The sequence below is a fragment of the Amia ocellicauda genome, chromosome 12 (genome assembly GCF_036373705.1).
Source record: "Amia ocellicauda isolate fAmiCal2 chromosome 12, fAmiCal2.hap1, whole genome shotgun sequence".
NCBI classification, from domain to species: Eukaryota; Metazoa; Chordata; class Actinopteri; order Amiiformes; family Amiidae; genus Amia; species Amia ocellicauda.
This window is the reverse complement of record NC_089861.1, coordinates 4,999,148-5,014,551: the sequence shown is the minus strand read 5'-3', so window position 1 is coordinate 5,014,551 and position 15,404 is coordinate 4,999,148.

Genomic DNA, 15,404 nt, shown 5'->3' with positions numbered 1-15,404 from the left:
CAGCCAAATTCAAGCTGTTTTCTCCTGCTTGTTATATTCCAGGGCATGCCACTTTTCTCCTTCCGCTGAAGCACTGATGTAGTTTAGGGCAACAACGTTCACCAGAATTTTCAGACTGAAACTCTCTTTTATTTTAAAAGGCTTCTTGCAGGTTTTTTCGGGAGCAGATGCAGTTCACGTGCAGATTTGTGTATCAGCATATAACCTGACATTTGTTGTACTTAACATGCAGCACACCCGTTGGTGTGAAAGGCATGATCTAATACTGACCACGAACCGTAGCAAATAAACGTTTTTTTTCAAAATCTATTTCCCTTTACTTTCTATATCCTGAAGTGCAAAGTTTAGACAGATGACAGTTCTTTGTGTTACACCCTTGAACATGAAAGATCACAGGTTTAACAAACTGCTATAAATGACTTACACATTTTATTTTAATTAAGATATTTTTGTGTTTTTCTCTCCCAATGATCCAAAGAGACCTAACCTAATTATTGGAGATTCAAACCCTAATTATTAGAGATCCCAGAACACAACCAAAATAATATCCAAATTTAAAGTGTCTAAGTGCACTGGCAATTTTACAAAAACCTGATCAACACCCTACAATAGAAACTGTGATCTCATCCTTTGGCATTAACAACCCTGCTAATAAAGTTAAAGAAACCTCTGCTAAGCAAATAAATGCATTATACAGAGAAGCCCAGAGGGTCTTTCCAAAAGCAGATATATGAATACTATTACTAAATTATTCACAGTCTCTACCATCTCGACATTGCACAGAATGTTTAGTATATTCAACATTCCAAGTAGAATGGGATTCTATACATTGGTTCCAAACCACTGCCAGATACATATTACAGCACTGATGTGACACCCTAGAGATATACAGTATAACTAATTAAAAGAAAAACTACATATAGTTGGGATGAGACAAGACATTGTTATAGGTAATAATGGTTAATTTGAACAGATGAGTCCAAGAATAGTGACATCTTATTTTCTGAGTTCCTGAGTTCCTCAGGAGCTAACTGAACCAAAACCTACCACTGAGACACTGAGGCCAACACAATAAACCAACTATGTGTATTAAAACCAGCTGAGTCAAATCCTAAAACTGATTCTTTACAAAAGTAAGACAAGACCCTTGGATTCCTATAGGCTTTAAAAACAGAAAAAATAAACAAACTTTCTCAGGTGAATAAAACAAATTTTAATAGTTGACCCAGAATTGATAAAATTCAATACAATTCAGATTCAAAGGCCTTTTCAACTTAAACACATGTATATAATGTTGTTTCAGGCTTAAAGTACAAAATGAAAGGATAAAAAGGGTAAACATTAACCTTACCTTTCTTGTAAAATCCAGGAAGTAAATTAGAAATAAATGTAACAGTTGATCTAAAACAAGTACAATTTCACAAATTTCACATACGACAAGCATTTTAATTCTTCTTTATATACATTAAAGTATTTTAGACCTACAACAAAGCAGGAAAGAATAAGAAATAAAAAAAACATACCTGTTTATAAAAACCAGGAAGTAAACAGGAAGTGGCAAGTCAGCTGATCTGAAGGTTCCCCTATATAAGGGGGGCAGACACAGTATTGACTTATTCAGCCACCAGTCACCTGAAGAAAGCTCTAAGAAGAGCTGAAACTGTGTGTGATTATAATTTTGTGTATGTATTTATACTCTTATTTCTTCTAGTAGACTAAAACAACTTGGTACTTAAAGTAGTAGAATTAGAGATAGAAAATCTTTATTACTAAGATCTAAGGGGAAAACAAACCTCTGAAAATACTAGATATACAAATGGACCTTGTCATTGGATAATACTGATTTTTAAATAAGCCAAGGGTTTGTTTAAAATAAAACCACAACAAAAGTCTAAGTTATTCCAGTACTAATATTATTTTAACCAATAGAAGGTACAAACAAAGTGTTTAGCTTAAAAAATAAGCACTGGCTTTTAAAGTTCAAATCCTGATCTATGGACAGATGTTCTTACAGAAACCATTTAAAAACTGTCCCAAGTAACTTAAAATTATCCTGAAAGAATTAGTCAGTCAAGATAAGGGTCTAAGATGAATGAGAACTTGTACTGAAATGGACCATTTATAAAACCAGATAGGTGAAAGATGGGTGCAGAGCACTACACTGATCACTGTTCAGAACCTAATTTTAGAGAAAAATAAACTGCAAAGACTCAATTAACACAAGATTAATAATCATGGGAGACCTAACACTCCAGAAGGGATCATAACACCTTGCCAAACTTCTGAAACCTAATCAACTTTATGGATGTACTATATACACTTCGGTTAAACCAAAGTCTTTCTAATTTATCACTCAATGCCCAGCTGAGCTCAAATCCTGAACCTAATATATTGAGTGGCCCCGACTCTGATTCTAGAAATAGCCAGCTAAAGGCCCAAATGGATACAATCCTAACTCCAATTTCAACCCTAATGCTTAAACCGAATACCCTTGAACCCAACCTGAATTCCCTCCCTAAACCTAATCAGAATTCCCCTAATATTCTAAGAGGCTGTAACTCTAACCTTAAATCTCTGACTGCTTCAGACTCTAATCTTAACCCTGGACTCACCTAGGCCTGTAACTCTATATTAATTTTGGATAAACAGCCTACTGATGTTTCAAACATTCAAGATCCAAGACTGGTCATTAAAACCAAAGAAATCTACCCTAATTATTGGACGATTCAAATGTTAACAGGATCCTAGAATACAACCAAAATAATATTCTAATTTTGAGTTAACCAGGAGCAAAGTTTTACAAAAATCTTCATCACTTGAAGAACTACACCATCAAATATCAAAATATCAAATATCCAAGCAATTCCAGAAGCTACATTCTAAGTGGAAGGGGACTATATGAATTGGTCCCAAACCACTGCTAGATATATACTACACTGGAGATGAGGGGGAAATATAATTTCTAATTAACCAAAAAAAAAAAAAAAATCCATTGTTTGCAGTTAGGCTAATGCATTTCAACTCATCATTATGACTCCCACCACCCCCGTGTGTCGAGGGTGAGGGAGCACGACCAGACTCCTCTAATCCTGGCTCGCAACAAGCCCTGCTGATTTAACCCACCCCAACTAGGGCCTGAGAGACTGCTTTTCTCTCCTGCTGAGCTCCTCCAGTCACAATAGATTAGTTTTTTCTGATTGCTGAGGCACTATCTTTGAAACTATAGGCTATTTTTGCAAAACTGTACACACTAACCAAAAAACCTTACACCAAGCCAGCAAAACATTATACATCTCTTGCAAAAACAAACAATTCTTGTGAAACTCTTCAAACTCTATTTAAAAAAACAAACAAAAAAAAAAAGTTTTTGCTGTGTGCTGGGCATAGCAGTTTGTAATCAAGTATTGTCATACATGTAGTAAACACACATACACATGGGCATCCAAATGTTTTAAAGTATGTATGTGTATTCTGAACATAACACACTATCCGTACAAATAAGGAGAAAGTTATTTATTTTTGTTCTCAATGTTCTAACACTCCTCAAACCAGGGTTCCCACTCAAAGTAATTAGTCAAATTCCCTGACCTTTTTTTTATTAATTTTGCTGATTTTCACAGACTAAAAAGCTGAATTCCCATTACCTAATAATAATAATGATGAATGGAAAAACAGGCTGCCTTTGTGCTGAGCACTGAGCAGACAAAAACCAGCCACAGCATTTTAAACCCATCAATTTGTGAGCTTTACTTACTAGTTCACAGGGTGAATGGCCTCGTTTGTAAACTTTGTTCTTACGATAATGCCTTTAACAACAAATAGCACAATCAAACTACCCTTCAGAAATGCACATTTTCTCTCTCTCTCTCTCCCTCCCTTTTTTGGGTTTGTTTGCTTTTACCAATTAAATATACTTGATCTTTTTCTGTACTGTTTCTACAGAAATTAGTTTATGGTGTTTATGGTGTTTATGGTGTTTATGCTTTTAGGGGTTAAACGCACGGAAGGATTTTCTGCGTCATCAAGTTAATCATTCAGTCTTTTTCTTCACATTTAGTTTGTGCAGACTCTTAGACTGTTTGACTGGGCAATGAATGTAAGATTCCCTATACTTTCTGCCTCTAATGCAAGGTCATCAGCAAATTGCTCCATGGCTGAGGTATCTTTCTGGAGTCGTGCTCTCTTTCTTTAGTTCATCTATCTCATCAGAGTTTTCCTTTTCATGTTTTATTTTTCTGCTCCTTTAAGTCTTCTCTGTTCCTCAAGATGAGAGGTATCGTGGTCTTGCCGAGGATGCAGACTGAAGTTAGTTACCACAGTTATCAATTCCCCCTACTGACCTCAAATGACAACACAAGACACTGCACTGTAAGTGCTTTCATTCATGTTTTCAACCTCTACTTGTCTATTGACTGACAAACCTCTCTCCACTGTTGCACTTCCATGCGAGAGCATTAGGAAGAGTGCCACAAGTTTACACAGTGTTTTGTAGACCTCCTCTCCTGCCATTATTTCATAGAAAAGAGTATCTACCTGGCCTGTGGCAGGATTGAAGTCCATGAAATCTGCCCTTATAGCTGGCACAGTCTCATTGATGAACATCGCAATCATTTTAATCTACTCGTTTGGTCTCTGTGAGCAGTTTGAGGATTCTTTTCAACTTGTTGATGCATGAGTCTTTATTGCTTGCCATCCTGCTTGGATCCAGGCAATCCATGTTGAGCACGAGAGTGTACTGTGGTGGAGATTTTTCTTGTAATTTCCCTGTGAGTGTCATTAAGCACTTTCTGCAATCCATCCTGAACTCCAACTCTCTCTTCTCATTAATATTCTTTGACACCAGTTCCTTCAGCATTTTGTCTGCAGAAAATCCCAAATGAACTTTACTTGCATGAATGAGATTTTGTTTTTGTCTGTAACATCTATTGACATCAATTTTGATACCGTTTGCATTAGCCATCACATCCAGCTTGATAAAACGATCCATAATTGACGTGATCACATTATAAAGATCTACAGCCAGAAAAGGAATCCTAGGTCTGTCTGTTTGATATAGATTCAAGAAAGGTGCAACCTCTTTTGCAGGCATCAGTGGGTCTCTGCACCCTTCTTTGATGGTAGTATAGGATTTAGTTCCAGGGTTGGGGAATTTGTCTGCCTCTACTGCATTCACATTTCTTCAAGTCTGGCAATATCTTGATCATTCTCTCTGTAATGATAGGTTATCATAACCCTGGTTCCCTGAAAAAAGAAAGACCGCCAATACCAAATGGGAAGAGCCTTATGACGTGCCGATCTGTGAATACATGTACCAAAGATGCCCAATAGGGGCCCTGCTGGCAGGAGGAAGACTTGCCCCAGACGGCAGGCAGCTGCAGTCAGGAGGAGACTTTTCACACCATTTCTTTGTCAGGAAGGTCATCTGGCCGAGTGACCCCTGAAGGGTAATGGTGGTCTTTCTTTTTCAGGGAACCGGGGTTATGATCATTCGCTTTTAAATCGAAAGACGGCCATTATCGAATGGGAAGATTGTACCAGAGCTGTCACGAGTTGACACCTGATTTTAAGCCCAATCCCATCATGGCAAGTGCAGCAGAGCCTCACGGCACCCGAGTGTAAGCTGCTTTAGTACCCAAGTGCCCAATGTGGGATGCAGACGGACCACCACGTTGAGATGGTAGAACCTCGTGAAGGTCTGTTGACCAGACCAGGTTGCAGCATTACACAAGTCTTCAAGTGAGGCGCCATGAAAGACTAACTAATTAGCTCGCAACCTAATTAGCTATATTTTCAATTCTGTCAGCGACCACTAAAGCTACCTAACATACACTTTAAAGATTACTAGCTACCTAACGTTATAGCTATGTACCACTTTGTTCTGATGACCTGTACGACCAGTGGAACTCTGCAAGCTTCAGGCACCACAAGATTTCAGTCTCCAGGGTCTTTGCTGGTGTTAAGCAGTGATGTGCTCCACTGTGTCTCGTACTACAGTCACTGGTACTGGGGGTGGGAGTGGCTTCATGAGCTGACTGCTGTTCTCTTTGCTTGAGCTGCAGTAGAGCAGTGGTGGGCACTTGGGTCGAAGATGATGCTCCTGTTGGCGTCATGCGGGTAGCATGCTTCTTACTGTTTGCGTGGCTGCAAAGTGCTCCCTCTCCCATATTTGGTAGATCGATAGTAGTTTTACAAACTTTACATTTTTAGCTTTTCTGTTGTCTACTTTTAACACCCAGTCTTTGAAGTCATCATTGTGTAGCCAAAGCTCTTGACATTTTCCTGGCATGTTTGCATCTTGACTGAAGTGATTCCCAGCTGATGAGCAGGAAGGGGATGAATGGGATCTGAAAAATTTAACTAGCCTAACCATAACAATATGCAATATGGGAAATCCGTGAAATAACCCAATAAAGAAAAATACTGCATGGAAAATATTAAGTTTTGATAAATGGCAACTAAAATTTAAACCTGCTACAAACAAAATTCCCTGATTTATTCCATGACTTGGACCAAACAATGATAAAATCCCCTGACTTTCCATGTCTGGAATAGACTTTAAAATTCCATGATATTCCAGAAATTCCAAACAAAAAAATGCAATATAAGAAAATAAACATTTGCGCTATTAAAAAAAAAAAAAGGAACCGGGGGGGAAAAAAATAGGCCCCCTCTCACCCCTCTTACTCTCTGTCCAAATATTGGCCTCCATTGTTGTCCAAATCAAATGTTTACCGGTGGCCTATTTAGTGCTCAAGCTCTGATTTGTAAGTGAACTCATGATCTGAAAGTGTTTTCACGTGAGTCAACGTGGGAAAGGCAATTGGTGAAATAGTGTATCAATGTAGAGACGGATGTTTACAGTTTTGCTAGATGTGTTATAAAATTACAAACTGAGTGTGAAACAGAGAACGTGCATTCAGTTTGGCTACAAGTGTTAATGGTTTCAGAGATGGGGCTTCAAGAATCACTGTTAGTGTTTAAGCATTCAGACAAAATGAATGCCATTATCTGGATTTGAGCCGTACAACCACCACTCATATGGCCGTCTGCGCTTTTACTGACTGAGCCACTTGGAAGGCCCCCAGACTTGCACATTTTTTAAAATATCATTCACAAGGATAAAGAATTCTGAGACTTCCAAGTACATATGGTACACATTCAAAAATTTAAAATGGTGTCTGTAAACTTCTGCATAAATGTATACAAATCACTCCATGTAGGTCTGGATGGTGTTGCAGTCGCACAAAGAAATGTGTACGATGTCTGTGTCCTATACATACCCGTGTTGGCAACCTATGATGCAGGAGTTACAGCTAGAAAGTAACCATTTGATAGGTTTGGTCCTCTATTGTCAATGTTTTTAGAGGTATACAAAAAATTAAATGCCCACCCGTCACCTTCAAGAGGGGATTAGATAGATATGGAAGGATGGGTACATTTTTAGCCTTTACAGTTTGTTACGATTGCTTAAACACGATTTTGAAAACGGAGCTCATTTTGTCAAAACACTACACACAATTCACACAACCACACACACAAGTAGCAGAACACCTCAGATATTTTGTAAAATGAAACCCTTAATTCAAAACTATACAATTTTATAAAAACCCAATTTTGTCACTGTATGGCACACGCATGGTTCATATGATGTGATTCTGTTTGAACCAGTTACACACTGTTGTGCTCAATCTAAAACGCTTAACATTTCTGCTTTTCTAATGATATAGTCTGGGTTTGATTTTTACATGAATATATTGACCAAACACAACACACAAGACCAGTAATGCACACTGGTGAAAATATCTCTCCACATTGTAAAATCAGTCAATACATCCATGAATTTCCAAAGGTTGCATTTTGCACTGAAAATCAGAACAGAAGTAGCAAACTAAAAACCTGTACATTATAAAAATTATGAGTACAGTTCTGTAGTTTTCTATTGGTGGGTCAAAGTTTTGATTTAATCTCAGCCATAATGTAATTTAGAGCTGAGTTACAACACTGCCTGTGACCATAACATAGTAGTTAAGCTAACAAAGAATTCAGATTTTGTAAATGTTTACTTGCATCCTGGAACCTGCATAACCTAATAAATCACATTGTGATTTGTCTTGCATTTTATTAGCTATGGATTTTTATTTTGTTTTTTCCATTTTTAGAAAGTGTATAGTATTTAGAATTTAAAACAATGAGAAGTTAGTTGACATTCTGTTATAAGGAAGTACACTAACAAAATGCAGTCTTTGCCAAGAAATGTGAGGTTTTTGTTCATTTGATTTGATTTATTTATACATCTCCTGCCCAATGGTCTGTGGAAATTGTCCCTACATGTGTGCCCATAAAGTTAATATTCCTTGTTCAGAGCCTCAGGGGGTTTAGTCATTTGGTAGAATCAATGGCTTTAGTGAATTTGGTTTACTTGTACAGCAGATAAGCTTGCTAAAGCAGCATTAAAGCCCAGCCGTCTTGCAGTTTCCAGGAGTTGCACACATAACCGGCTAAAACAAAGGGATCATTTGCAATACTGCAGCTCAATATTGTTCAAATGTTGAACACCCCTCCCCTGCCACACATTGTTATAGTATGCACAGGCTTCACGTTTGCTTGGGAAGTGAGCAGAGCATTTAGGGAAAGCTGTGTACCATGTGATCACCTTCGCAATGACACAGGGTAATTTGAAGATGTGTTTGCAACCACTCTGACCCAATAACATTGCAACATACAGAGTGACTTTCTTGGGGGGTTGTTTGATTTGCAAATGCTCTGAAATAGGAAATCCTTAAGATGGCGTCCTTCAGATGATTCAGATACTGGTCTAGAGAGGTTTATTTTCTTTTATAGACCTAGAGGGAATCATACAAGTTTGGTGGGTATATAAAATCTCTTTTCATTATGTGTTATTTGCCATTTCATTATTCTAACCATCCATGAAGTCTCTTTTACTGTAATATTCCTTCAATGCTGGCTGTAGAAGTTTTTTTTCACAATATCACCTTCTGTACTGGTGATCAAGGTGCCCTACACAAATCTTCACACAACCTTTGGTACAATCCTGTGTGTACCTTCTGCAAAATCATGGGTTATTCACTTGAGAAGGGTTATTAAAATCAAAGGGGTTTTCCACATAAAAGGGATTGTCGTGCCCATTTGGTAAGATCCGTAAGATGCGTTTGGACAAAACGGGTGACAAAGTATCAGCTTTGCTTAACTTCATCCCCAGGCTCCATTACACACCTGCATTTAAATCACTCCCCATGTTTTCTAGAAAAATCTACTACTTTCAAACTAGGTAAATCAGTAGTGTGTAATATGTTTTAGACGATCCTAATTCTGATGAGTTCTCTAGGATAAATATGTAACCAGTTATCTCTCTGGTCTTCAGATGAGTATTTTTCCTACAATTTCCATTTCGATTTACAAATGCATTTTCTCCTTTTATAATTTTGAAATGTTACAGGGTGGCATTATGATGAATAAGTGAAAATGCAATAAACTATTTTGATATTCATGTCTTGCTGGTCGCCTCTCCTAATGTACATAATTAGAAATGCCACGGAGAGTATTTCTTGTGTGGCTAATCCTCCAGGGGATAATTAAGAAGGGTTTTCAGTTTGTGTGCATCTCTCTCCTTTCAATGCTTTAAAGAATGAGGCCCATTATTTGTAATCATGCAGGTTGAACCCATGCACATTTTAGCTTGTTACCTGGTTGTTATCTGTCAGTCATCTTGATTCACTTTGCATCTTTTGCTAAAGCTTGTAATACAAAATCTGCAGTCATCTTATTACCCAAGAAAGGAAACCTTTCTTTAGCTAATTATGGTATTTGTGAGAATTTTCCTTGTTAGGGAAAACATCTATTATGAATTATAATCTTGTGTAAAATGTACACTTCATATAACTATTCATTAGAAGTGTTCCTCATTTATACAGTTAGGTCCATAAATATTTGGACTGACACAATTGTTGTCATTTTGGCTCTGTACACCACCACAATGGATTTTAAAGGAACCAATTAAGATGTGCTTTAAGTGTAGACTTTCATCTTTAATGTGAGGGTAGTTCCATCCAAATTGAGTGAACAGTGTAGGAATTACACCCATTTTTATTTGTGGTCCCCACAATTTTAGGGGATTAAAAGTATTTGGACTAACTAACATAATCTTGAATTAAATTGTGAGTTTCAATACGTGGTTGCAAATCCTTTGCAGTCAATGTCTGCCTGAAGTCTTGAACTCATAGACATTACCAGATGCTGGGTTTCTTCTCTGGTTATGCTCTGACAGGACTACACTGCAGCTGTCTTTAGTTCCTGCTTGTTCTGGGGGCGTTTTGCCTACAGCAAGTGAAATGCTGCTCAATTGGATTCGGGTCAGGTGATTGACTTGGCCATTGCAGAACATTCCACTTTGAAGTCTTGGGTTGCTTTCGCAGTATGCTTCGGGTCATTGTCCATCTGCACTGTGAAGTGCCGTCCAATGAGTTTTGAAGCATTTGGCTGAATCTGTGCAGATAATATAGCCCTAAACACTTCAGAATTCATCCTGCTGCTTTTGTCAGCAGTCGCATCAATAAATACAAGGGAACCAGTTCATGCATGCCCATGCCATAACACGCTAGTAGATAGTAGGGTCCTATGGGCGCAGCCTATTTTGTTATGACGTATGACCTAACCTTATTAATATTCCTACGTCATAATTGGGGGGCGTGATTTTAGGTAGTTATTTCCTTAATTATTCCTACGTCATATCCGTCGGAAAGTGTACACCCCTAAAACCCTGAACAACAAGGCCACCCCTAAAACCCTGAACAACAAGGCCACCCATAAATACCCCCACCCCCTCTGAAGGCACCGCCCCCGAAACTCTCCTCTCTATTTAAGAACCCGCGATGCTTTTAGGCAAATACCTCTTTAATTCTCAGCATCTGAAACATCCAGCTTCTTCAACATGTCCAGCGACATCAATGTGAAACCCCGCAAGAAGCAAGCCTGGGCAAGGGTTCCTGTACTCGCCAATTTGAAGATTGAGCGCACATGGAGGCTGTTCTGGGGGGCTCAACGGGGTTACCGCTTTAAAAGGGACCCTAGCTATGTTGGAGTGGAGCTTTTTGCTTTGGGAGAGAAGGAGGGTACTTTGGAACCTTTTGAGACGGTAATTGAATACTCTTATGAGGACTGGTTGAGGGTGATGGCCTGGAGAGATCTGAGTCTTGTGGATAAGACTCTAGAAGACCTGCAAGAGGGTCCAAGAGAACCCGAAACGGGCTCTCCGACTCAGGGTTTTGAAAGGTGTGAATGGGGAAAGCTTGCAGATTTACGGTAGAGTGGTGAAGAGTCTATCGATAACTACCGATCGCAAGGTTTTGTTTAGCAGGACCCTGATTACAAACCCTATTGAAGGGGTTGTGGAGGAGCCAGAATAACAGGTTACCGATATCATGTTTGACGACTTGGACTGGCCGTTCTTGAAAGAGGTCATAACCTGTATAAATGACGGTTTTGACATCTTGATCAAATGTTCGGAACTGGATTCTGTTAGAAGGAGAATATGCTGGATTATGGATTATATATCCCCCTTGAAGGACGACGACGACGATAAAACAGACGACCTGTGGGGGTTTGGAGGGGGTCTGGCGGCTCAGGGGCTACTCTCTTCTAAGAGGGCGGTCTGTCGTGACGTAGTGAAGAGATAGGATAAAAGGCGCAACACTTCATTCATGGTTTAAAATTAAAGAGAATGTCTTACCCGAAAGTTGTGGACGTTGACAGACTCTACCGACCTCTTCAAACCTGGGATCTCCCCTGGTTCTATTCCCCAGATTTTGTATACACTCTGGAACCCTCTGACTGCGGCTACCCTCCAAGACCTAAACCCCAGGTCCCTCGGGACGAAACAGCATGCTGTGCAGTGGATGTTCGAATGAGTCTCGGTGAGCCACAGCCTCTGGAGCTCCTGGAGGGCCTCGATTTTGCTGAACTGTCTACCGTCTGTGCGTCTCAGGAGGGGGTCGGTCCAATGGATGTAGAAACACCCCACAAACCACCAGGCGACCCAATGAGCATCAAACTGTCCCGGGGGTGTGATGAAGACGCTGGATTTATGCCCGGGGTACGTGACCAAGTAAGCAGAGTGGTTAAAAGCACCCTGGTGTATATTCTGAGTGCTCTCATTGACCAAGCTCTGAAATAAGTCTGTCTGGGTTGTGAAGTGAATCACCCCAGTCAGTTGAGACACAGCTGTTTGTTTGAACCAGACCGCTACTATTTCCAGTTCTATTTCGACGTGTTTTACAGAAGACTGAACAAACCGTGGCTAAAACCTGCGCTAATCAAAGCGCTGTCTTACTCCCACCTACATGTCACCCCGGTGCAAGTCCAGAAAATCATAAATGAGATTTTGCTGGAGCTGAAAAAGGAGCCATTTATAATAGAGAAACTTGGTCAGCTGCTTAACGACCTGGATGAGCCGAGTAGAAAAACCGCTGGCAAGCTAAAAGCTTATTTCTTCCGTAAAGAAGTTAAAGCTGGGAACGGCGACGAAGAATTCGACCTCTATGCCACTGATTCAGACTCTGACCTGAACTAAGGGACTTTGAATATGGGGAATGTTCTGGACTGCTTCTGCAACTGGTTCTGTCATCAACACTCTGCAGCTAACCTGAGAGCTCTATTACACCATGTGCTTGACAAAAAAGTAGCCAACGCGAGCCTTTTCTCTACAGATTTAACCATCGATGAGGACCAACTTTCAAACCTGGAAAAGTTAATGGCTGCTGTAACAAAGACCGGGGGGTACGAACACTGGGATGAAGCGCTCAAGGGGGCCAAGAATGATATACTTTTCTCAAATGTCTAAAAAGGGGTATCTGCTCTCCTGAAGTTGAATAAAAAACCTTGTAGAAAAACTTTGCGCATAGTGTTGGTCTGTGTTGTTATTTGACAGAATGACTCGGCAAGCTCCCCAAATGCAGGAACTATACTACAACCCATCCAAGATTGGGGGTTTGGTGTGTAAGAAGGGTTTTCAAAGAGGACTCACAGAGGCAGGAGTGAAGGCTAATGATGTGGTTGTTTCAGAATGGTTACGGGAACAAGACGCCTATATCTTACATAAACCTCTCAGGATTAACTTTAAAAGAAACCGCGTATATGCAACTGACAGACTTACAATGGCAAATGGACCTAGTCGATATGTCAAATTTATCAAAACATAACAATGGTCACAAATTTATGTTGAGGTGTATCGACGTGTTATCGAAATATGCCTGGGCTCGCATTCTACATAATAAAACGGGTAGGGTGGTGACAAAGGCCTTTGAGGATATATTGGGCCAGGGTCGATGTCCTAAAAAACTGCAGACTGATAAAGGAAAAGAGTTTCTCAACAGAGAATTTCAGAATCTACTGAAGAGACCCAAAATAAATAATTTCACCACCGGTAATGAGCTTAAGGCATCGGTGGTGGAGAGGTTTAACAGCACCATAAAGACCAAAATGTGGAGCTATTTTACAGCGGTCAACACGTTCAAGTATTTTGATAAAGTTCAGGATTTTATCGAGGCTTACAACCAAGGGTATCACACCAGTATTAAAATGAAGCCTATAGATGTTGATCAAAGTAATTCTTTTAAGGTCTATAAAAAATTATACGGACCATTTATTAAGAAGGGGAAAAACTACTTATAAGTTCAACATCGGTGATGTGGTTCGCGTTTCAAAGCTATGGAGTACTTCTGCCAAAGGTTATGAACAAACATTTTCTGACGAATATTTTACAATTACTGCGCAGTTGGCTAGAAACCCCCCCCGTGTACCGGTTAAAAGACTATGACGGGGAGGATATAGAAGGAATGTTTTACAAAGCCGAGTTAAAAAAAAAAAATATTGTGGGTAAAGACAGTGTATACAGAGTTGAAAAGATATTAGCTGAAAAAACCCAGAACCGGAAAAAAATTGTGTTCGTGAAATGGCGAGGATGGCCTGAAAAGATCAATAGTTGGGTCCCGGAACAACAGGTTTGCGATATTCAATCCTTATAACAACGTGACCGCGGGTGTGGTGGGGGGCATTACTTTCGATACTTTCGATGGAATCAGGACTCTTCTACGTGACTCTACCCAGTAACCCCTCTCTCGATTTATATATCCTAAAAATGAAATATCCAGTTACACGGTACAATTTGGAAAATCTATAGATCTAAGGGGGTCGTGGGAAGTGGGGTTGGCGGAAATACAGTATCCTTACACTTGGTCTGTTTTACAAGATAAGGATGCCACCTTCGCCATTTTTGATGATGTTAAAAAGAGTCAATGGACATTCACGATACAAGGAGGTTATTATGACAACGTGGATAAAATATTAGATGAGATGAATAAACAGTTCTCAGAAGGCAATCCCAACCTCAAGCTATATTACAACCCTATTAAAAACAGAGTGTACAAGGTGTCAAAACTGGGTGTTAGCATTCAAACCAGCGGCCAACTGGGCCGTATATTAGGGTTCTATTCTAACACAGAGAGCATGTTCTCAGAAGTGGTGGCCCCCTTCCCGGCCGACATCAGGGGTGGCTTTTACACTCTTTATGTGTATACGGATATCATAACCCACCAGAGGGTCGGAGATAGCCATGTACCCCTTTTGAGAAATGTACTTATTAAAGGTAAAAGCAATGACATGGTCACAATTACTTATGACAAGCCACACTACGTACCAGTCTCAAAGACCCACTTTGACAACATCACGATCAAAGTAAAATCGGATCAGAATATCAACGTACCCTTCCGCTTCGGTAAAGTTATTGTCAAACTACATTTTCGACCCCTGAAACCGTGCGTACATTATTAAAATGGATACCTCGAGGGGTTATGTGGTTCTTAGCGCCTATGTGGATTATTACAAGACGCAAGCAGGGAACAGTTTGCCTGGTTTTGTAGGAGCCCCCACAATGTATGGAGCCGGTCTAGGAGGGCTCTTTCGTGGTCTCTTTAGAATGGCCGTACCCCTGCTTAAGAGAGGCTTTGCTATAGCCAGACCCCACTTTAAATCCGCGGCTAAATACATTGTTAGTGACGTGTTCACCAATGTTATGAACCGGGCAGCTAGCCATGAGCATCAGGAGGGTTTGGGTCTCATGGTAATGGCGAGGGGTGGGGGTAAAAGAAGAAACAGCAGATGTCCACCAGGGCGACTAAGATCCATGGCTAACAAAAAACGAAGAATCGCTCATTCTCCAACATATTGTGGAAACACTCGGAGAAGGAAGCAGCACAAGAAAAAACATGCAAAAAGAAAGTCTCAAAGAAGGACAAATAGAGCCTCAGGATACATCTTTTAAACATGTCTTTTGTCCACAGTCTATCGGAAGAATGCGTCAAATCAGAACTGGATCTGTTTACAGTTCCATA